The sequence below is a fragment of the Bos taurus genome, chromosome 3 (genome assembly GCF_002263795.3).
Source record: "Bos taurus isolate L1 Dominette 01449 registration number 42190680 breed Hereford chromosome 3, ARS-UCD2.0, whole genome shotgun sequence".
Taxonomy (NCBI): Eukaryota; Metazoa; Chordata; class Mammalia; order Artiodactyla; family Bovidae; genus Bos; species Bos taurus.
This window is the reverse complement of record NC_037330.1, coordinates 51,719,165-51,743,725: the sequence shown is the minus strand read 5'-3', so window position 1 is coordinate 51,743,725 and position 24,561 is coordinate 51,719,165. Positions and strand designations below refer to the sequence as shown.

The following is a 24,561-nucleotide window of genomic DNA, read 5'->3' as shown; positions in this document are numbered from 1 at the left end:
GTCTCGAGGTCTGCAACCACTCTGGTAAAAGCCCTTCCCACATTAAATCTTCAGCCCTCTGCCTGGTTGCGGAAAGAAAGGGTTCTCCTCTTACACCCTTTCAGAGGATATCTCTGTTTTCAGCCCCATGCCTCCTCCTTGCCCTCAGAGGCTCCCGCATTGCTAGTTGCTGATCCTTTCCAGGGCTCTACGGCCTGAATGGGTTTGCTTCCTCTTTGAATCTCTTGGTAATGAGTGTTGGGATGCTCCCCGCTTCTTTCTTTTTTTAATAAATAAATGTTTTTATTTATTTGGTGTTCTGGGTCTTTGTTGCTTTATTCAGTGTGCTTGGGTGGTGAATGGGGGGCTGCTCTCTAGTTTCCGTGTACAGGCTTCTAGTTTCACAGGTTTCTCTTATTGCAGAGTATGGGCTCTAAGAGCTTTGGGACTTCAGTCGTTACAGCACCCGGGCTCTAGAGCACAAGCTAACAGTTTTTGTGGCTCACGGGCTTAGTTGTCCCAAGGCAAGTGGGATCTTCCTGGACCAGGGATGGAACCCATGTCTCCTGCCTTGGCAGGCAGATTCTTTGCCACTAAGCCACCAGGGAAGCCCAGATATTCTCTTTTTGATGGAGCCTCATTTCCCAGTAGCTGGAAGTATTTTCTCTTGAAGGCTCACAGCTGAGTTCCTTCCCAAGAATTGGCCCTGGATGAAGGAAACTGCCTCTCCCAAGATTATCTCCCTTCCAGGGGCAACCACATCCAGTGACTGGCCCATGGAGGCACACAAGGGCCTGAACCTCTTGCTTCAATTTGGGAGCCCTCTGAAGAGCTTCCTGTGAGATCAGACTGGCATGACTGTATCCCAGTTCCGTTTCTCTCTGCCCAGCCCTGCATCTTTCACCCCCCAGGAGGTGTGGTTCCCAAGAGCTTTGCCCAATAAACCTCCTGCATCAGATCTCTGTCTCAGGGTCTATTTCACAAGGAGCTCAGTGTAAGGCCCTTCATAGCTCTCTAGCTTTTTTATCTGATTTCCATTTTCCAAATATTTATTGGCTTTTCTTATCTGCTGTTGTCTCTTCTCTCTGGCTTTATGAATTTATACCTATTTTTGTCTCCTCTCATTTCAGTGGTATTTTTGCAAGGTATCTGAAATTAATACATGTGTGTTTAACCAGAAATGTGAAAACATACACATACTATCACAGAACATATATATAATGAATCCCCCAATTTCATATAGGTCAAGTGAAAATTATTAAAATTCATATCATTGTTTGAGCACCATTTGAAATAGAATATAAAGAAATAGGAAAGCAGCAACTAAGACCCTGAGCAGCCAAATAAATTAACTAATTATAAAAATAAGAAAACAAATTAAATATGACAGATCCTGATCATCAGTGGAAAAACTGAGAGGAACCCCCACCCTCTCCTGGCACACGCCTCCCAGAAAATCCACACCGAACTCTGAGCCAGCTCTCTTTTCTCTCTCTAGGCATTTGTATCAGCTGCTTTCTTGCCAGGAATGTCATCCCCTTCATTTCACTTGGCCAAATCCTCCTTGTTTCCCAGAACCCAGCACAGAACACCATCAACCCCCCACACTCAGATCAGGTCAGGTACCTCACACTTACCTTTATAATGGCACTTAATACACCAGGATTATATTTGTCAGTGACTTTGACCTCTTGAGCACAGAAACTATTTTTCATCTTTTTAGACCTAGTATCTCTCACATTACCTAACAGATAGTTGATACCCAATAGTGTGTGTGGAATAAACGAGTAAATAAATGCCTTGATAGATGGATGATTCAAATAGGCTCTCCTGAGGGTCAGCTACGGATGAGGGGGGACTTCAGGCTTGGGGAGAAAAGAACTGTTCAGTGAGGAATGGGTTTCCCCTGCTCAGACCTCACCCAAACCTTAAGTGAGACAGATCCTAGAGATACTGGAGCAAAGGAAACATTCCAGCCAAGTGCTATTGATCTGAGTTGACGGAAAATGGAAGAAAACATACCAGACTGGCTATTTTGTAGTATTAATCCAGAAAAGACAGAAAGGGGGTGGCAGTACACAGAAATCATTATTACCAGCCTGAAATTGCAAAAATCTACAAAAGTGAACCTCCCTAAGTGCCTGTAATATCAACAAAAGCACTATTACTAACACATATTTTAGCGATTTTTTAAAAAAGATCTGTATATGTTTTAACTAATTTCATCTCCACAACAGTCTTATGAATTGGGTGCTTATTTATATTTTATTGATGAGAAAACTGAAACAGAAAATTTGCCCAAAGCCATTCAGCTAGGAAGTGACAGTGCCAAGCTTTGAATCCTGGCAGGCTCTTAACCAAAAGACAATACCTCCCTTTCCTCCCATTTCCCCATCTCACCAATTCACCTCTTCCCCCAAACTGCTAAAAAGGAAATTCATCCTTTTGGACGGAACAGCAATATTTCTGCTTTGGCAGCATTCCCAACTGTGTTCAGTCTCATAGCCCAGGTGTAAAAAAATTTTAACAAACGTTAAGTAATAAAAGGGAGCTGGGAGGGAAAAAGACCCAGTGGGATGGTGCTTTTATCCCCATCCCTTGAGAAAGGAAATCTGAGAAACAATCAGTGTGGAAGAAAAAGGAGAATAAAAGAATCCTTGGAAGGCAGGGCCAACTGGCTGTGTCTCAGTGCAGAGTTGTCCCATCCGGGCCTTGCCGCAGGGACCTGGGGTCTGCTTTCAGATGATGGACTTTGGTTTATGGACCCAGGAAGAAGGGGCCCACATGCGGCAGGGATCAAGTCATAGCCAGTGACTCACCCCACACAGGGGCCCAGAGATCCAGGAACACATCACAAGATGCTGAGACACGTCTCAAACACTTGCCAGCTGAGTCCATCTGGAACATGAGTTCTGAGCATGAAAGAGCAGGAGCAGGGAGCTGAGGGGAGGCGGCCTGAATATGCTGGTCAGTGAGAGCTGACTCAGAGATGACTTCCAAGGCCAGCCGGGACGATCCTGCCACGTCTCAGGACAAGTCCCAAAGCGCTGAGAGTGCTCATGAGAGTCGTGAGGCTGGACTTCGAGAGGAGTTTCCCAAGCAGGGAAAGAAAAAACAGCTCCAGGGTTGCCCAGCTTCTGCCCATGCCCTCCTCTAGGTCTTTTACTCACGTCAGGGATGTCTGTTTTCCCAGAACAGCCCAGCCCTACATGTGGGAGGCAGAAGGAAAGGACTGCCGTCACAAGCCCCTGGGGCAGTCTCCTTACTGCTCCCTTGAATCCTTCCAAAGAATTCAGAAAGGAGGCCATGAAATCATTCCCACTTGACTAAGCAGAATTTCACACTTGTAATTATTGACTTTGTGGAATTATTTATTCCATGTCTGTCTTTGCCCCTGAGCAGCAAATTTCACCAGAGTCCACTTAGTCTTGTTCACTAGTACCTAGAAGAGTGCCTCCTACACAGTTGGTGCTCAATACATGTTTAATGATTGACAATATATTAATAGGGCTTCCCTGGTGGCTCAGATAGTAAAGAATCTGCCTGCAATGTAGGAGACCTGGGTTTGATCCCTGGGTTGGGAAGATCCCCTGGAGAAGGAAATGGCTACCCACTGTAATATTAATAATAATGACGATGATGAATGTAAATAAGTACATGGATTTATTCCAGTCCTTGAGGATTAGTATGAGCAAAACCCTCCCCACACCTCTATTCAGGGACCAGCTTTCAGAAGCTTCAGATGCTCTTGGGCCCCTCCTGTGCTGACTAGGGCCTTATTTCGCATTTGCATAGCTGGTGGTTAAAGCTCCCCAGAGTTAGAGCCCGGGTCACTTGGCTTCGGCTCCAGGTACAGCTCAGGTATCGGGGTTGGGCTGTGGCTGGACTGGGAAAGCTGGATCTCTGGGAATCGGTTGGGGTCTGAACGATGAAGAATTTGAGAAGTAGAAGAATCAGCTTTTGAAAGGAAATGTCAGTAACTTCTGGGGAAAAACAAGGAGAAGGGTGAGTTCCTTGGCTACGAGGAAGTATACTGGCTCCGAGTCAAACTGGCTCCCTTCCAGGTTTTTATTTCTGGTGTTTGGTGGTTAAATAAAAAAAGCTTATAAACTTAACTCCAGTTAGAAAAAAAATACAACTATTTCAAATATTGATCCCGGATAATCCCTTCAATCTTGGCGGGGGGAGACCACCCAGTGTGAAGTGGGGGGCAGTTGGGAGGCTGGAGAGGAGGAGGGGTGGGAAGCAGGGAGTCTGGGGCCAACCTAGGCTGGCGACTGCTGAATTGGAATTGCACATTTCTTACTGAACTGGGGTTTGTTGGTCACCTCCCCACCCTCCCACTGGAGTTTAAGGACTAAGGGAACAAAAAGTCAATTTGCAGACATGTAGCCTCCAGCAGTGATCCTCAACCTTTCCAGTGGGCTCACATCCTAATACTGACATGTGACATTTGGTGACTCTTTCTCTCTTGGCAGAAGTAATGTAAAAATATTTACTTTTGAAGTGGAATGAATTTAAAATACTTTTAATGGATCAATAAAAATATGATAAATCCCAAATATATTGGCAAGGGAGATGAACTGGCAGTTCATGAAAGGAAAACAAACACCCAATAAACACCTGAAAAGATGTTTACCACCGGCCCCAATATTGTCAAAGAAATGCAATTAAAACAGTGAAGGACCATGTTGTGTCCTTCAGATTGGAAAGGATTGAAAGCAATACTGTCATTCATAAATGTTAACTATTGGAAAGCCAGAGAGACAACTGGAAGATGCAGAACTGAATCACCAGTCCAGTGACTGGTCACAACTTTCTCATTAAAAAGTATAAATATACAGGCATACCCACAGGAGATAGTGTGGGTTCAATTCCAGACCACTGCAATGAAGTGAATATCACAATAAAGTGAGTCATAGGAATTTTTCAGTTTCCCAGTGCGTATAAAGTTATGTTTACATTCAGTGTACGACAGCATTATGTCTAAAAAAGTGATGTATACATTTTAATTAAAAAAAACTTTATTGCTCAAACCGCTAACCATCATCTGAGCCTTCAGTGAGTCATAATATTTTTGCTGGTGGAGGTCTTGCCTTGATGTTGATGGCTGCTAACTGATCGGAGTGGTGGTTACTGAAGGTTGGGGTGGCTCTGGCAATTTCTTAAAACAAGACAACAATGATTGCCACACAGATTGACTCTTCCTTTCACGAATGGTTTCTCTGTAGCACGCAATCCTATTGATGGGATTTTCCCCACAGTAAAACTCTTTTTCAAAGTTGGAGTCAGTCCTCTCAAACCCCGCCACTGCTTTCTCAACTCAGAGTATGTAATATTCTAAATCTTTGGTTCTCATTTCAACAGTCTTTATAGCATCTTCACCAGGAGTAGATTCCATTTCAAAAAACCACTTTCTTTGCTCCTCCATAAGAAATACTCCTCATCTGTTAAAGTTTTACCATGAGATTGCAGCAATTCATTTCCATCTTCAGGCTCCAGTTTTAATTCTAATTCTCTTGCTCTTTCCACCACACCTGCAGTCACTTCCTCCACTGAAGCCGAAGCCCTCCAAGTCATCCATGAGGGTTGAAATCAACTTCTTTCAAATCCTTATGAATGTTGATATTTTGACCTCTTTCTGTGAATCACTAATTCTTAATAGCATCTAGAATGGTGAATCCTTTCCAGAAGGCTTTCAATTTCCTTGGCCCAGCCCCATCACAGGAATCACTCTCTATGGCAGCTATAGCTTTATGAAACATATTTCTTAAATAAGACTAGAACGTCAAAATTATTCCATGATTCATGGGCTGCAGAATGGACATTGTGTTGGCAGGCAGGAAAACAACCTTAATCTCATTGTACATCTCCATCAGAGCTCTTGGGTGACCAGGTGTGTTGTCAAAGAGCAGTAATATTTTGAAAGGAATCTTTTCTTTCAAATCAACAGTGGGATTTGAATATTCAGTAAATCATGTTGTAAACAGATGTGCTTTCTTTCAGGCTTTTTTATTTCCTTTAGAGAGAGCACAGGCAGAATAGATTAGCTTAATTCAAAGGCCCTATGGTAAATGAGCCTTAGCTTCAACTTCAATTCACCAGCTACTTTACCCCTAGCAAAAGAGTTGGGCTGAACTTTGAAGCCAGGCATTGACTTCTTCTCTCTAGTTATCAATGACCTGGATGGCATCTTCTTCTAATAAAGGCTGTTTCATTTACATTGAAAATCTAGGAATTCTCTGGCAGTCCAGTGGTTAGGACTCTGTCCTCTCACTCCCAAGGGCCCAGGGTTCAATCCCTGGTCAAGGAACTAAGATCCCACAAGCCACACAGTTTAGCCAAAAAAAAAGGAAAATCTGTTGTTAAACATAGCCATGTTCATTAACTATCTTAGCTAAAGATAACCTGCAGCAGCTCTATATCAACACTTGCTGCTTCGCTTTGCAATTTCATGTTACAGAAATGGCTTCTTAAATCACATGAACCAACTTCTGTTAGCTTCACACTTTTCTTCGGCAGATTCCTCGCCTCTCTGTCTTCATGGGATTGAAGAGAGTGAGGCCCTGGCTCTAGATTAGGTTTTGACTTAAGGAAATGTTGTGACTGGTTAATCTTCTAACCAGACCACTAAAACTTTTCCCCATTATCAGCAAAAACACTGTTTCACTTAATTATCATTTGAGTGTTCACTGGAGTAGCACTTTTAATTTCCTCCAAGAACCTTTTCTTCACATTCACAACTTGACTGACCGACTGGCACAAGAGGTCTAACTTTCAGCCTGTCTCAGCTTTTGACGTGCCTTCCTCACTAAGCTTAATCATTTCTAGCTTTTGGTTTAAAGTGAGTGACGTGCAACTTTTACTTTCACTAGAACACTTAGAGGCCATTGTAGGGGCATTAATTAGCCTAGTTTCAACATTGTTGTATCTCAAGGAATAGGGAGGCACAAGAGGGGAGAAAAATGGGGGGAAGGGCCGGATGGTGGAACACTTAGAACACAAACATTCAGTCATGTCTGACTCTTTACGACCCTATAGACTATAGCCCACCAGGTTCCTCTATCCGTGGAATTCTCCAGGCAAGAATTCTGGAGTGGGTTGCCACGCTGTCCTCCAAGGAATCTTCCCAACCCAGGAATTGAACCCTGGGCCCACATCTCTTATGTCTCCTGCATTAGCAGATGAGTTCTTGACCACTAGTGCCGCATGGGAAGCCCTAGAACACACACCACATTCATCAATTAAGTTCTCCATCTTAAAGGGACATGATTTGTTGCACTTAAAAACAATTATAATAGTAACAGCACAGATCTGTTACATAATAAAACAAATATTATATAATATTTGTTATATTTATTATATAATAAAACAAATATTATATAATATTTGTTATATTTATTATATAATAAAACAAATATTATCAAAATGAAAAAGCAAGGAATGTTTCAAGAGTTACCAAAATGTGACATAGACACAAAGTGAACACATGCTGTTGGAAAAGTAACACTGATAGTGCAATAAAATGATTTGCCCATCCTTTCAGTCCTTACATACTTCACACTTGCTGTTGTCTTTAGAAAATAACCATTCCTTCTCCTACCACCAGGGATGGCCACATCTCCTTCAGGCTTGAGCTGAGAGGCCTATTTTAACCACTCTAATTCAAGGCACTCATTGCTCTTTAGCCCATCAGCATGTGCATTTCCTTTATAGCATTTAACAAAACCACATCTTATAATTACAAATGTATTTGTTCATTTGTGATACCAGTAGAGAGTTAGAACATAAGGGCAGCACAGGAAGATGCCTACCTTGTACACCAGCATAAAGCAGTACTTGACGCAGAGGATAGCATAGCCAGGAGGCAACGCACATTTGTAGGATGAATAAGCACTCCTCCAGGTGCTGGAGACATAAGAGAAAATGAGATAAAAATCCCAGAGCCCTGGAGCTGACATTATAGGGATTGTTTGGTTGGTTGATTGATGTATGGATTGATGAATGAATGAGTAAGCTTGGGTAAGTCTTTCATGATAATGTTCTATAGGAATTACCTTACCTGATTTTTGCCTCTTTCAGGGACCAGACCTTGGCTTGTGGTGGGGTCCAATGATCTTTGTCCATTTTAAATCGTACCCTAGTCAGTACCCACAAGCTCCACCCCAAGCACTGCTGCATTCAAGAAAGTAATGAAGAAATTATTGAAAAGGACTTTCATTTGTTCCTCATGTCTTGACCTTCAAGGGAGTCCAATTCATAAACCCTGCAGGACTTTTCATACTCTCTTTTCTCTCCCCCAACTCTATCCAGCTCCACAAGAATCTAGATCAATCTAGACATTTCTTTACCACCTTCCTCACTTTCCTTCTTTCCCAAGCCCACCCCTACCACATTCTCATGTTCTCCCCCAACCCAGCTATTGTTAGAATCTAATCTCTTTCAAAATCTTTTCCTTCCTTCAGTCCCCTGGTCTTCAGAACTTCTGAGTACAACAGTCTCTACCAAAGTCTGAGTCATTCTCTTGGGAAGATGGGGGCAGGGATAGGAAAGCAATAATCTGGAAATTAACTGAAAGCTCTCTGGTGGCCTGGGGAGGGAGCAAGGGGAGAGAGGAGGAATCTCTCTATCCATCATCATAGAATCCCTACATGCCCAGCCTCTTTGGTCTGTCCCTTCATGACTTGCTACTTCTGAACCCTGGCGGCACCCTGAGCACTCTGCTTCTCCTGGGTAGTTGGTCCTGCCACAGCCTGTTCCACAGAGCTTCAGCACTCAGCTGTGTTTAAAGCCCTCCACTCTGAAGCTCTTGACACTAGATGATACTCCCAACCAGCATTCCTTCTTGCAGCCTAGTTCCTCCCTCTCCTTTCTTGCAGCTCTCTCCTTCCCCACATTAGTCCTATGATAGACCCTGGCTTTCTCATCTCCTCAGTCCTCAGTCTCCAAATGTTGGAATGCTCTGGGGCTCAGTTTCTCTAACCCCTTCTTTATCTACACTTCCTCTCCAGGTGATGTCATCCAATCCCGAATGGATGGTCTGTACATCCATAAACTGATAACTCCCAAGTTTCTATCTATTGCTTTGACCTCTCCTGAACTCCATACTCATATATCCAACTGCCTATTCACGTCTCTATATGAATGTCTAACAGACGTCTCCATTGATTTCTCCATGTTAAAAACAAGACAACAGACCCAAACTGGGGTTACTTATGCTAAGCCACACATCACCAAACTGAGACTTAATTGCAATTTCAGCTCTCCCAGAAGTGGAATTTTAAAACCAGTCAATCAAGAATCCCCTGATCAACACTAGTTAGGTAATCTGCCTGCTAGACCCCTGCCATCCCCTAAAGGAAACTAACCCTGTGATAACTAATTTGCTGTCTTGCCTAGAAAAACTTGTTCCTGCTCCCTTCTGCTTGTAAAAGTCTCTCCTTTTATACAGCTTCTCAGAGTTATTCTATTAATATCAGCTGGATCGGATGCTTTTTGACTCATGAATCATTGAATAAGCCAACATGATCCTTAAAATTTACCCAGCTAAATTTGGTTTTTTAACACCCACAAAGCTGTTTTTCTTACAGTTTTCTTCAGCTCAGTAAATGTACCCTTATTCTTCTGTTGCTCGGCCCCAAAACCTTAGAGTCAGCCCTTACTCCTCTCCTTTTTTCACACCCCACGTTCAGCCTGTCAACAAATCTTGTCCAGAATCCAGCTACTTCTCACCACTTCTGCCCCTCTCTCCCTTGTCAGGCCACAGCTTCTGTAGCACACACCCAGCATCTTTCTCCTTCATGCATTATCACCTTGGTAAACACAGAGTCCTCCACGCCCCCTTGAAGAACAGAGCCGTTGGCTTTTCCCATTTCATATGAAGCAGCCCCTCCTGCATGCTTTGCAGTCTTCTTCCACCATCTGCCACAGCAGTGTGACATTTAACCTCCGCCTAAGGTGGAACGTTGCTTTCTCTGAGCAGCGTGTTAGCACTGCTTCCCAGGGTCCTTGCCAGGGTGCTCCATCCTGTATCATGGGAGAAGGCTATCAATAAACTCTCTGTGGCAAAAGACTTGCAGTGACCTCCACGATCCTGATTTCTGGTGCTCACACACTTGTGTAATCCCTCCCCTGGGTGTGATCTGCATGCTGAGATACGTGTGATTACTTTACACAGTATTGTGACATCTGTCTTGCTAGGAGTCTCTCTCCCTTGGTGACTTTGAAGAAGCAAGCTGCCATGTCATGAGCTGTCCCCAGGAAGGAGCCACAGCAAAGAACTGAGGCAGACATCCAGGAGCAACTGGAGCCCTCAGTCAGTCAGAAAGGACCTGAATCCTGCTGACAACCATGTGGATCCTTTCCCAGTCAAGTTTTCGGATAAAATCCCACTCCTGGCTGACACCTTGACTGCAGCCTTGCAGAGGACCCGGTTAAGCTGTGCTAGAACTCCTGAGCTACAGAAACTGTAAGAAAAAGAAATGTATATTGTTTTAATCCACTAAGCCCATGGGAGTATTATCATGCAACAATAGATAAGTAATATACTTTCTTTTATCCAACATTCTGTTCTGCCCAGCCCCCTGCTTCTCACCCCCCTGATCTAGGAGGTTCAGAATTCAGCCCCATCCACACTTTCTCAGTTTTTATCAGCACAGACTGGCCAAGTCCTGAAGCTCCTTTCTTCTCTTAGCAGGCCCAGCACTTCCCCAGGTGGGATTTATTACAACTTGACCCTGATTTTAACAATTGAGTGCTACGTATTGCCAGAGGCTATGAGTAGTTCATCTGCGACTAGTGATGGGGGCTATATATTGCCAAAGGCTATGAGTACTTAATCTACCACCATTGCTGGAGCTTCATAGCCAACCTGCCAATGAATGAGTCCGTTCAAAATCCCACTTTAGAGCCTGCTTCCTAAGACTACTTTCTATTCCAACTCTCATAGCCCAGGTACGCTGAGAAACAGATGACAAGACGCTGAGATTTGCAGGCAGGAGGTTAATTAAGGAGCACTCTCAGGCCAAAGAGCTGGGAGGAGTGCGGGAGGCAGGACTGAACGAGGGAGTTGAACTGCCATGTACAGTAAGCCCCCTACATACGAGTGAGTTCCATTCTGAGAGTGTGTTCATCAGTCTGACAAAGTTAGCCTAGGTACTCAACTCACCATGGCTTTCCTGGTGGCTCAGATGGTAAAGCATCTGCCTGCAATTTGGGAGACACAGGTTCAACCCCTGGGTTAGGAAGATCCCCTGGAGAAGGAAGTGGCAACCCACTCCAGTATTCTTGCCTGGAAAATTCCACGGATGGAGGAGCCTGGTAGGCTACAGTCTATGGGGTAGCAAAGAGTTGGACACAACTGAGTAACTTCACTTTCTATCACTCAACTAACACAACTGGCTATACAGTACTGTGCTGTAAATAGGTAGTTGTTGTTTAGAAGCTAAGTCGTGACTGACTCTTTTTGCAGCCCCACGGACTGTAGCCTGCCAAATCCCTCTATCCATGGGATTTCTCACGCAAGAATACTGGAGTGGGTTGCCATTTCCTTTTCCAGGGGATCTTTCCCACCCAGGGATCGAACACACACCTCCTGCATTGGCAGATGGATTCTTGACCACTGAGCCACCAGGGAGTAGTACACTGTAATAGGTTTATAATACTTTTCACACAAATAATACATAAACAAACAACACAAGAAATACAGAAATCATTTTAAATTTTACAGTACAGTGCCTTGAAAGGTGCAGTACAGTACCATAGCTGGCATACGGGGACTGGCATTGAGTGAGCAGCAAGAAGAGTTACTGCCTGGAGGATAGAGAGGATGTGGAAGATGGCAGAGTTGAACGATCGTCAGCAATAGGAGACGGAGGGCAAACTGCAATTTTACTTATGCCTTTACATTGATGGCACAGGTTCTGTTTCCTTGCTGGATTCAATTCTAGCTACCCTCTAGGGAAAAAAAAAAAGATCCAGTGATATCTGGGTAGCAGCTCTTTTTCTCTCGTCATTGGTGACAGTAGCGCTCTGAGCAGCTGCTGCAATTTTCATGTACTGTTCTACATTCAGGTCTGGCCTCAAAGACTAACAGTGCCTCCTGAAATAAAGAAAAGCCCCTTGCCGTTTCCTGCATCGTGAACCTCTTCAGTTCTTTAGTTACTTCTTCCTCTTTTTGCTGTACTCTCTCAATTATTTTCACTTTTGTTTCCATGGTTATCACTTGGCGCTTAGCAGTACCAGCTATAGCACTTTTACTTTGTGGACATTCTGGGCTTGAAATAAAGGTACTGCACTACTGTATACAGTAAAGTACACAAAAGCGCAAAAGTAGAGGATGCAATGCATGTGACAATGTACACCAGACACATGAGCTAACTTACGTGAGTGGACATGCAAACACGTTTGCATCTTTGAAAGCTCGCAGCTTGAAGGTTCACATGTAGGGGACTGCTGTAGCTATAACAAATCTTTCAGCTGTTCCTATAGAGAAGCACACCCAGATGGCCCTTCAGAGCTGTACTGTCTGGAGGCCAGGGCCCAGGACATTATACTGTACCTCTTCCAATCTTTGCAGACTGCTCCCAGGAATGGGGCATGACCTTGGCAGGGCGTGAGGGAAATTCCCTAGAGGCAGTCAGTTAAGGGCAGAGTCACGGGCAGGCAAAGTGGCTGGGAGATGGGTGCCTGGGTGGAGACGCATTCCTGTACCCCTACCTTCTCCCTAGTGGTCCTCCTTAGCCTATTTCTCTCCTGCCTCACACTTCTTCAGCCATCCCACACAGATACCAGCCTCTCATATCTTCAGGACAATTCTGTTGTCAGCTCTGTGAAATCAGGCTTTGAGTGTCCCTATGAGCTAGCAAGACAACCAGCTCTCATGGCCACAGACTGATACTCACCATCTCAGAGCAGATTGAGAAATGATTCCATCTGGATCCATGATGTTAAGGGATGAAACCATGGGAGAAGTAGCCGTTGGGAAAAGAGAAAATTTCTCTCTCAGTGGGCTGCACAGCCAGACCAAACTTTAACTCATTTAACCATCACAGCTGAGAGTTATCTCTTCTCTACAGAAGAAGAGCCTGGGGATCAGAGACAATCAGTAACATGAGTGTTAGTTTCTCTGGAGTTACTGCTCCATCTTGGTCTACTTGCTGCATCCCCCTTTTGTTGTTGCTGTTCATTCGCTAAGTTGTCCCCAACTCTTCGTGACCCCATGGACTGCAGCATGCCAAGCTCCTCTGTCCTCCGCTATCTCCTGGAGTTTGCTCAAATTCATGTCCACTGAGTCAGTGATGCTATCTAATCCTCTCATCCTCTGCTGCCCTCTTCCCCTTTTGCCTTCAATCTTTTCCAGCATCAAGGTCTTTTCCAGTGAGTTGGCTTTTCATGTCACATGGCCAAAGTATTAGAGTTTTGCTTCAGCAACAGTCCTTCCAGTGAATACTCAGAGTTGATTTCCTTGAGGATTGACTGGTTTAATCTCCTTGCAGTCCAAGGGACTCTCAAGAGTCTTATCCAGCACAATTCAAAAGCATCAATTCTTTAATGCTCAGCCTTCTTTATGGTCCAACTCTCACATGCATACATGACTACTGGGAAAACCATAGCTTTGACTATCTGGACCTTTGTTGGTAAAGTAATGTCTTTATGTCTTTTAATAGGCTGTGTAGGTTTGTCACAGTTTTCCTTCTAAGGAGCAAATGTCTTTTAATTTCATGGCTGCACTCCCTGTAACATCCTCTTTATCCTGACCCTAAATACTGGACTAACTCACTTACTAGGGAGCCTTGTCCCATTCTATGGCTTTCCATACCATCTTTATGCTGATGGTTCTAAATTTGCATCTCCAGTTCAAAATGCTTCCCAGAACACCAACCCTGGATATATATTTGCCTTCTCAGCATCTCTGCTTGGATATGTAGAAATGAACCTGATATTCAAAATAGAATTCTTGACCTTCTCTTCCACCTCTCACTACCCCTATTCCATCCATTCCTAACGAGAAATGGCCCTGCCATTCTTCCAATTGCTCAGATGTCAGCTTTGATTTTGCATTTTCTCTCTTACCCACATCCAATCCATTAACACACATTGTCAGATTCTCCTTTGAAATGTCTGCAGAGTCTGACCCTTTCTTCCAGCTTTGCTGCTCTCATCCTGGTCTAAACCACTGCCAGCTCTCATCAGTACTACTGCAAGAGCGACGTCACTGGCCTTCTCACCTGTTTCTTCTCTACAGCCAGAGTGATCCTTTAAAAACGTGAGATCCTCTCCTTCTGCAGTTCACTCTCCAATGCATCCTGTCTCATCCAGAATAGAATCCAAAGCCCTTGCCCTGGCCTATAAGACACCCAATCTAGTGCTCTCCAACCTCAGTCCTCATCTCTTACCTTCCTCTCCTTACATCTCACCGTTTTTCGACTTCACTCTCAACATTGCGTCCTCCTTGCTCATCCCCCACACCTGTGTGATGCTGCTCCCACCTCAGGCCTTTGCAGTCCTTGTTTCCTCATAGATGTTTCATAGGCTCCCCTCCTTCTTTCTCTTGGTCTCTGCTCAAGTGTATCTTTCTGGGTGCCCCCTCCCATATCAAAAAGGCATTTCTTACCAGCCTCGCCTGTTCCCTAACATCTTACTTTGCTCTCTCTCTCAGTACATCATTTGTTTATTTGATAGCTTCCCCTTAGAACATAAGTTCTCTGAAAGCAGGTATGCTGTCCACTGCTGTGTCGCCAGCACATAGAATAGTACCCAACATACAATATGTACTAGCTGCGTGAATAAATGAATAGGTGAGTGAACTGCCATCGACAAGACTTGACCTGGCAAGATTCTTTCCAGGTTCTTGGAAAAATGATCTGTGAAAATCCAAGCCACAGAAACTGGTATATCAGCTCCACTTTTGTGCAGTCTAGGGATTTCCCATCCTGCATTTGTTATTGTCTAATCATCTCATTCAAAACACAGTTCTAAAACCTCATGGCTTCTACCCAAACCAACAAGGTTTGTGACACGGTACAACAAAATCCCTTCTTTCTTAACCATTTCCCAAACATACATCCATATCCACACCCACACTGAGCCTTAGCAAACAAATTCCTCACAGAACACGTTAAGCCAACCAAATATATAAAAATCTATATTTACAGAAAGATTAGGAGGAGTTCACACATTTCACAAAAGGATCTTTTGCTTTGGAAAAAGACTCACCACAGGAATTCTTTAAATAACTAGTTCAAGGAATGATTTTAAAATAGGACTTGACTTTAAGCACTCCAATAAGACAGAGAAGAACACAGTTATCAAATGCTCATTTATGTTCCAGTCACTGGGCCTGTACCGTTGGTCATTATTTTACTTAATCCTGATACCCTGTGACTTAGTGACTTACACCAGGTATATATCCAGTTATTACATCAGTTTGTATCTTTTGAATTTCTTTGAACTTTATAAGCCATCATATTTTTCAAAAAAAAATATTTTAAAAGATATAGCACATTGGGGTCATTTTGTTTGGTGATGGAGACATTTTACATATCTTGAATACACTAAAGGAGGCAACTTCCATTTCTAGCCATTGTCATACCATACTAGTCTCCCACTGTAAACAACTCTTAAACTGGCAAAAATGTATAAAATAATTGTTCTCAGGTACAAAACAGGGCTGTGATCCTCAAGAGAAGGAAAACAAATGAGATAAATCCCTCAGTTGCCCTACCTTTCTGCCTGAAGGTTCTTTACCCAGTGAGGTACAGGGAGGGGCACTCGGAGCACAGTCCTCTTGGTGAGCTGACAAGACAGTGACCAGCATTCAGGGCTTCTGAAGTGAAGAGCATTCACGGGGCAAAGCACTGGACAGGAAGGAACCCTGCAGACAAAGAACTCTAGACACGTGCTTAGGGGGCTTCATGAATCTCTGGCTGATTATTAAGCTATTTTTTTGTGTGGGGCAAGACTCCACAAGGCTGGGCAAAGAACAACTATTAGAGCAAGAGCAACCACTGGGGTGCTATGAACTAAATAACTACTGAAACTCAAATGGGACTATGAGACGTTAAAGTTGTGACCAGCCAGGTGGAGCAATCTCACAAATCACTCCAGACAGTCAGTCGGTAGAGACCCAGGAAGGTCACATCTTAGGAGAAGATTGAGTCTAACCTTGAGTAAAGGCTACTCTAGACCCATCCTAACAAGGATCAAAATCATCTCTTGAAAAGACCACGTTGATCTACAAATAAATTAACGGCCTGTTAGAACAAAATTCAACCCTCTATCAAAGAAGACAACAAAATCCAGAATTCAACAACATAACATTCATAATGTACAACATCTGATCAAAGATTGTCAGTATGTGAAGAAGCAGGAAAATGTGAACCATAATAAGGAGAACTATCAATTAATAGAAACTAACATTCCCAATGTTTTCCTTGCAACATGGTACAATATTCACTTTTATGAATGAGAACTTTGGTTCAATAAGAAGGCAAATGGTGGTCTGTTTATTTTGCTTAAAAGTTAAAAAGGGTATTGTACTGTTTAGAATTTATGCCCATTCCAAGTGGGAAAAAAAAAAAAAAAACAGGGAAAGAGTTTGCACTGAGGTAAACTTCATCTCTTGGAAAGTCACTCTTGAATTATATGAATAATTTACAACTTCATAGAATTATCATATTGTAAGATGCCACAAAATACCCCTTTCCTTACTTGAAAGGTGAGAAAACCAAAGCCCAGTGACTTGCTATGATGTAGCAGCTGGGTAATCACTGAGCCAGATTAGTTTCCCAGGCCTACATTTTTTCCATGCTGCCTCTAGAGCCATCTTGTTAATTTTTAAATCTCACAGTGTTTCTTGTAGTTCTGCTATTCTAGACACTGGACATACAGCCATGAACACACTAGATAAGGCTCCTTTCTCATGGAGCTCACATTCTAGTGTGAAAGGCATGCAACAAGCAAGAAAACTAAGAATTTCAGATTGGGAGACGTACTCAAAAGAAAATAAAAGCAGAAAAACACAATAGAGAGTTGTTGGGGTAAGAGAGGTGCCTAATTTGGTTTGTGTGGTCAGAAAAGTCTTCTCTAAGGAGGTCATGTGCCCTGAGGTCTGAGTGATGACAAAGAGCTGGTTGTGTAAAAATCTAGAAGGAAATAATTCCAGACAGAAGGAATAGCAAGTGCAAAGGCCCTGTGGTGAGATTGAGCTTGACATTATCAAGATAACAGGGAGTAGGAAGGAAACTAGCAATAAAGACTCAGAGATTATAGATGTGCATCCTGGACCTACTGCTGATTTACTGTATCACTTAGTTAAGTGTAGGTGACCATTAAGACCCTTTCAGCCTCGGACATATTTTAATTCTTTGACTTATTGAACATGGACAATGTGCCAGTAACAAGTAGATACCATGCAGAAATTTAAGAAGTAATGTCCTAGGTATAGTGTAATTAGAAGATAATGGACACTGAAACCAACTGGCCTCATTTGGACTAGCATATATAATTCACAGGTTCTTGGAGGCTTCTTTGGGGCTTATTAGAGTCTCAGCTTAATAAATAAACATAATAAAAGGGAACATAATGCTGACTAGCTCAGAGTGACCAGAAGGATGAATTGACATGTATAATAAAACCAAGTCCAGTGTTCGGCACATATTGCTATCAATCTTCTTTCTAGGGAATAAGACAGGTGACGCACATTGTAAAAACATGTGAAGATGCCTGGAGAGAGGATGAAAGGATTCATTATTCACACAATCTGTCTGAAACATGCCTGCTATGTTTTAAGCTCTAGGGATAGTGTGATGAGCAAGACAGACCTATTTCTCTTGGAGCTTCCATTCTGGATTGGGAGACACTGATGATAAACCAAAGCAAATAAGAAAAAATACTCATGACAAGTAAGAGCTATGTAAAGAAGTCAACCTAAATGGTGCGATGGGGCAGAACTGGTTGTCTATCATAGACTATATTCCAGGAAAGCCTTGCCAATCAATATTTCAGCACAGCTCCGAGTAATAAGGAGGAGACAGCTGTGCAGTGACCTGGAAAACAGCATGCCAGGCAGAGGGACAGCAAATTTAAAGGCCTTCAGGCAAGAAAGAGATCACAGAATATTGAGGTTGGAGCGTAACAGGTGGGAAAGAGATTTACATTAGCTGAGGTCAGAGATGAGGTCAGATTCCTAGGGCTTTAAATGCCAAGATAATCACAGACAAAGGATTAATCTCCCTGATGTATAAAGAATTCTTAAAAGTTGAGAAAGTAAAGGAAAACAACCCAATAGAAAAACAAGCAAAAAACAGAACAGACAGTTCACAGAAAGAAAACAATAAATAATCCATATATATATATATAGCACAATTTCATTCATCATAAGAAAAATGCAAATCAAATTAATATCGAGATACCATTTTTAATCCACCAGATTAGAAAAAAATACCAGAAGTGTAAAATGGTACAATATCAATAGAATACAACTTGGTAATATTTGTTAGAAATATAAGTGCATTTATTCTTTGGCCTGGTATTCCTACTTCTGGGACTTTATCCTTGAGATCTGCCTGTACACAAACTAAAAAACCTACATATGAGCCTACACAATGAAGTTTGCTTGAACAATAAGAGAGAGAAACAAATCAATTGTGCACTGAAAGGGGCAGGTTAACTAGATCATGATACATTCCCTTAGTAGAACCCTACTGTTGTTTAGTCACTAAGTTGTATCCAACTCTTTTGCAACCCCATGGACTGTAGCTCGCCAGGCTCCTCTGTCCATGGGATTCTCCAGGCAAGAATACTGGAGGGTTGCCCTTCCCTGTTCCAGGGGATCTTCCTGACCCAGGGACTGAATCCTCATCTCCTGTGCCTTCTGCATTGGCAGGAAGATTCTTTACTGCTGAGCCACCACTGGGGAAGCCCTTTAGAAACTTATAGAGCCATTTTTTAAAAAAAGAAAAAAGGAATGAGAAACTGCCTTACATTCTGATATGGAAACAAAATACATTAGGTGAGAAAAGCAAAATTCAGAGCACACATAGTCTGCTACCATTGTGTAATAAAGAAGAAAATAAGAAGCAATTCTTACTCATTAGCATTTACTTTAAGAAACAAGACAAATTTGTAAAAGTGGTTACCTGTGAGGAGAATAGAATGGATAGAAACAGGAGTAGAAGCAAGACTTGCTAACAAATACTTTCTTTCTTATATCATTTGGATTTTCAAATAATGTAAACTATATTTTTATTCAAAATTGTAAAAATAAAAAGTTAAAGACAAAGATGAATAAGTAATAAAACCTATTGATTGAGCTAAGAAAAAATAAAGGAATTTGGAACTTTTTCTAAATGCAGTAGGAAAAATTTGGAATTTTTCTAAGTGTGATTGGAAGTCGTAGAGCTTTAAACAGGCTTGACAAGACCTAGCATATTTTGAAGAGAGTTGCTCCAGCAGCCAAGTAAGGAACAAACTTTTGTGTGTGAGACAAGAAGAATAGATGTGATAGTTTATGTCAGAGACCAGGATGACTTAGACTAGGATGAGGTGGTGCGGATGGGGAGAAACAGAATGTGTTTTGAAAGTAAAGTCAACAGGACCTGCTGCTGATGGGGGTGGGAGAAAATAAGAGTTTTATGTCTTGACCAATAGGTAACGAGATGGTGCTACTAGAGCTCCAAAAGAGATAAGGTAACCCACAGATGGGGCGGCTCCTAATGTTCCAGAGAGAAGTAACAGCAGAACTGTGAAGGATGTTAGGATCAGAGGAGATGGTGAGGAGGCAACGCAAATGAATAGGAGGAAATCAAGCAGGCCAGGGCACAGGACCGGGGGTGGGGTTGGGGGCGGGGTTAGATCGCTCTCCTAACTGTTCCTCTGGTTTTCTCCATTGTGGCTCAGCTCAGACCCTCAGGTGTGAAAGGACTTGAACCCAAATCCTCCATTTTCATTACATGCTTCTTTCAACCGCTTTCTACACTTCCTGTGACTGTTTCCTTGCAGTAACTGAGGAGTTTCTATCACACACATTGGCATTCTGAGAAATATACTAAAAGAGGAAAATCAGCCAGTCAAAATGGGGACTGTCTGCCTGGGTTAAAAATTTGTTGGTTTCCCCTTTGCTGGCTTAATAACTGAATTACCTTCTCTTGGAATGTAATTGTAAACTGTAGTGAAATGGTGAAGTATGGTGCATTTCTCTAGAGTTCCGCTTAGACACTCCAACAGATGCTTCTACTTTTAAGGTTAATCGATAGGTTAAGAAACTTTTTGTTTTCACCTCTCCACTCCATTTAAGGAAAGGATTTGATCTAGACTTTTCAATGGAGAGATTCGTCTGCAGATTCTGTACTTATCTTGAAAGCCTAGTGGCCTCAGAAATTTGTGTTTCTAAAGGAGAAGATACCTGAAGCTCTGGTTTCTAATTTTGGGGGCCGATTGTTAATATCTGGGTTGGGTTTTAACATCAACAATCCGGTTTTCTCTCTTTCTACTCTTCATCTCCACCAAACAGAATCCATGTGTTTTTCCCCTTTTAAAATTCAGTGTTATTTCAACATTCTCATGAAGTGCACTGTGTTCTTTGCAGGAACTATGTCATACGCAGTTTATGAACTGGGACAAGTAACAGACCAGCAAAAACTGCTCCACCCAAGTTACTTATGAAGACTTTCAGCTCTGGATCTTGGGTTGGTCAAATGGAAGGAACTCCGTTGGTTTTTCAAACTGAGAAATTCTTGTTCTCCTTGCTCATCCTTCTTATACAGATGGTGTGCTGCGGTCTATGAAAGGATCATCAGTTCTGAGGCGTTTGAGCTGAAGAAAAGTATTGAGAACATGTTAACTGTTTTTTAAAAAATAGGAAAATGGTTAAGATGTAAGCCTGTGTGGGTGTGTGTCTGCATGTATGTGCATGCTCACGACCCTCGTTTCTCTTTAAGTCAAGGTAGAGTTAACTTCAGTCATGTAGTTCTACTTTGAAAGTTTTTCTTTTCCTTTTTTATGAAATCTTAGAGGCAATAAACAGAAAAGGTCATTAAAAATCAATTCAAGCTGTGACCTTCTGCAGAAGGAGAGATGATGTCATATGACCTTTATTTTAAGAGTGAAATAAAATCTACATAAAGTGCAGTACTCAGATCCTCTGACAGAGCTGAGATTGAAATTTAGACATGAAGGCAAAAAATATGCAAAAACTCAAACTGTAGATTATCAATGACATCTGTAAATCTTAAAACAGCCACTTGCCCATTTTCAAACATATTGTGTTAGGGAAGAGCAATACTATAGGTTTGGCTTGCTTTGAAATAATAGTGTCTAATTTTCCTTGAAATTAGCATCTGGTAAGGAAAGATATAAGCATCTGAATGCAGAGTTCCAAAGAATAGCAAGAAGAGATAAGAAAGCCTTCTTCAGCAATCAATGCAAAGAAATAGAGGAAAACAACAGAATGGGAAAGACTAGAGATCTCTTCAAGAAAATTAGAGATACCAAGGGAACATTTCATGCAAATATGGGCTCGATAAAGGACAGAAATGGTATGGACCTAACAGAAGCAGAAGATATTAAGAAGAGGTGGCAAGAATACACAGAAGAACTGTACAAAAAAGATCTTCACGACCCAGATAATCACGATGGTGTGATCACTGATCTGGAGCCAGACATCCTGGAATGTGAAGTCAAGTGGGCCTTAAAAAGCATCACTACAAACAAAGCTGGTAGAGGTGATAGAATTCCAGTGGAGCTATTTCAAATCCTGAACGATGATGCTATGAAAGTGCTGCAGTCAATATGCCAGCAAATTTGGAAAACTCAGCAGTGGCCACAGAACTGGAAAAGGTCAGTTTTCATTCCAATCCCAAAGAAAGGCAATGCCAAAGAATGCTCAAACTACACACAATTGCACTCATCTCACACACTAGTAAAGTAATGCTCAAAATTCTCCAAGCCAGGCTTCAGCAATATGTGAGCCATGAACTTCCTGATGTTCAAGCTGGTTTTAGAAAAGGCAGAGGAACCAGAGATCAAATTGCCAACATCCACTGGATCATGGAAAAAGCAAGAGAGTCCCAGAAAAACATCTATTTGTGCTTTATTGACTATGCCAAAGCCTTTGACTGTGTGGATCACAATAAACTGTGGAAAATTCTGAAAGAGATGGGAATACCAGACCATCAGATCTGCCTTTTGAGAAGCCTATATGCAGGACAGAAAGCAACAGTTAGAACTGGACATGGAACAACAGACTGGTTCCAAATAGGAAAAGGAGTATGTCAAGGCTGTATATTGTCACCCTGCTTATTTAACTTACATGCAGAGTACATCATGAGAAACGCTGGACTGGAAGAAACACAAGCTGGAATCAAGATTGCCAGGAGAAATGTCAATAACCTCAGATATGCAGATGACACCACCCTTATGGCAGAAAGTGAAGAGGAACTAAAAAGCCTCTTGATGAAAGTGAAAGTGGAGAGTAAGAAAGTTGGCTTAAAGCTCAACATTCAGAAAACAAAGATTATGGCATCCGGTCCCATCACTTCATGAGAAATAGATGGGGAAACAGTGTCAGACTTTATTTTTCTGGGCTCCAAAATCACTACAGATGGTAACTGCAGCCATGAAATTAAAAGACGATTACTCCTTGGAAGGAAAGTTATGACCAACCTAGATAGCATATTGAAAAGCAGAGACATTACTTTGCCAACAAAGGTTCGTCTAGTCAAGGCTATGGTTTTTCCTGTGGTCATGTATGGATGTGAGAATTGGACTGTGAAGAAGGCTGAGTGCCGAAGAATTGATGCTTTTGAACTGTGGTGTTGGAGAAGACTCTTGAGAGTCCCTTGGACTGCAAGGAGATCCAACCAGTCCATTCTGAAGGAGATCAGCCCTGGGATTTCTTTGGAAGGAATGATGCTAAAGCTGAAACCCCAGTACTTTGGCCACCTCATGTGGAGAGTTAACTCATTGGAAAAGACTCTGATGCTGGGAGGGATTGGGGGCAGGAGGAGAAGGGGACGACAGAGGATGAGATGGCTGGATGGCATCACTGACTCGATGGATGTGACTCTGAGTGAACTCCGGGAGTTGGTGATGGACAGGAAGGCCTGGCGTGCTGCAATTTATGGGGTCGCAAAGAGTTGGACACGACTGAGTGACTGAACTGAACTGAACTGAATATTTCTTCACTTTACAAACTTGTTATAACATTCAAAAATGGCTGGAAGAAACCATTTTATCAATATTTTATAAATGATGTTTGATTAGCTAATGTTAATTTTTCTATAAACATTTATGTGTAAGGAGGAAGAGGAGGAGTAGCAGCAAATCATCATGCAAATCATTGATTTCTCTCTTAGCTTGGGCTGCTACAACTACCATAGAATAAATGGCTTAAACAGCACACATTTATTTCTCACAGTTCTGGGAGGCTGGAAGTCCAAGAACAGGTACTAGAAGATCTGGTGTTTGGTGAGAGCCTACTTCCTGGTTGGTAGATGGCTGTCTTCACATGGTATCCTCACAGGACTGAGAGAAAAGGCAAGTTCTCTCTTGTCTCTTCTTCTATGAGCACTAATTCCATCATGAGGGCTCCACCCTCATGACCTAATTATGTCCTAAAGGCCCCCTTTCCAAATAGTATCACCCTAGGAATTAGGGCTTCAACATATGGATTGTGGGAGGACTCAAACATTCAGGCCATAGCATTTCACTCAGCCCCCAGCCACCCCAATCACGTCTTTCTCGCATGCCAGATACATTCTACCATTCCAACAGTCCTCAAAGTCTTAACTCATTCCCACATCACCCTTAAAGTCCAAAGTCTTATCTAATTATTATCTGATCGTCAGTGAGGTAGGTACACTTCATCCTGAAGTAACTTCCTCTTCAACTGTGAACCTGTGAAGCCAAACAAGTTAAGTGCTTCCAAAATGCAACAGTGGGACAGGGATAGGAGAGACCTTCTGAAGGGCAGCAGAACATGCCACCCCAAGACACGTCTGTTGAAGTTCAGGAGTCATACTACTCCAAGTTATGCAATTTTGGTATACTGACTGTTTTGATCTATAAGCACTTTGAAAAATAGCAAAAAAAGTTTAAAATAGAGAAAAAGTTTACTCTGCTCTCCCTCTTATCTGCCTGAAAACAGACTCTCTGAAAAGGAACTCAGTTGTTGTAAATCTTCTCCCTGGGAGTTTTATCAACCAGGGGAGATGACTCATCACAGGGAAGGAGAATAGAGGTCAACATCAATCTCAACCGTTATCATCACAGACTCTCATATATTCTTCTAAGGGCCCGTTTATCTTTCTTAAAAATTATTTAATTATTTTGCTTCTCTAAAAATTATTTAATTATTTTGCTTCCCCTCCTTTCCCTAAGATGGTATCTAACCCTGAATTCAGGCCGCCTCCTTGCATTACTCATTTTTCCCTGGGAGTCTCCCATGTACATATGAGGCATACATGTTAATAAACTTCTGTTTGTTTTTCTTTTGTTAATATGTCTTTTATTAGAGGTCTCAGCTAAGAACTTAGAAGGGTAGAGGGAAAACCTTTTCCCTCCCCCACAATTCTCATTCCAAAA

The 24,561-nt window shown here is 42.3% G+C and overlaps 1 long non-coding RNA gene across 1 annotated transcript; it reads right to left on the bottom strand.

Annotated features, from left to right (window-relative positions):
• Positions 1 to 4,985: 4,985 nt before the first annotated feature.
• On the bottom strand, positions 4,986 to 10,412 carry LOC132344880 (uncharacterized). The gene is made up of 3 exons (XR_009493923.1): positions 8,042 to 10,412; positions 7,794 to 7,887; positions 4,986 to 5,998 (listed from the first exon to the last, which is right to left on the bottom strand). It is a non-coding gene; the product is annotated as an uncharacterized lncRNA (long non-coding RNA).
• Positions 10,413 to 24,561: the final 14,149 nt, after the last annotated feature.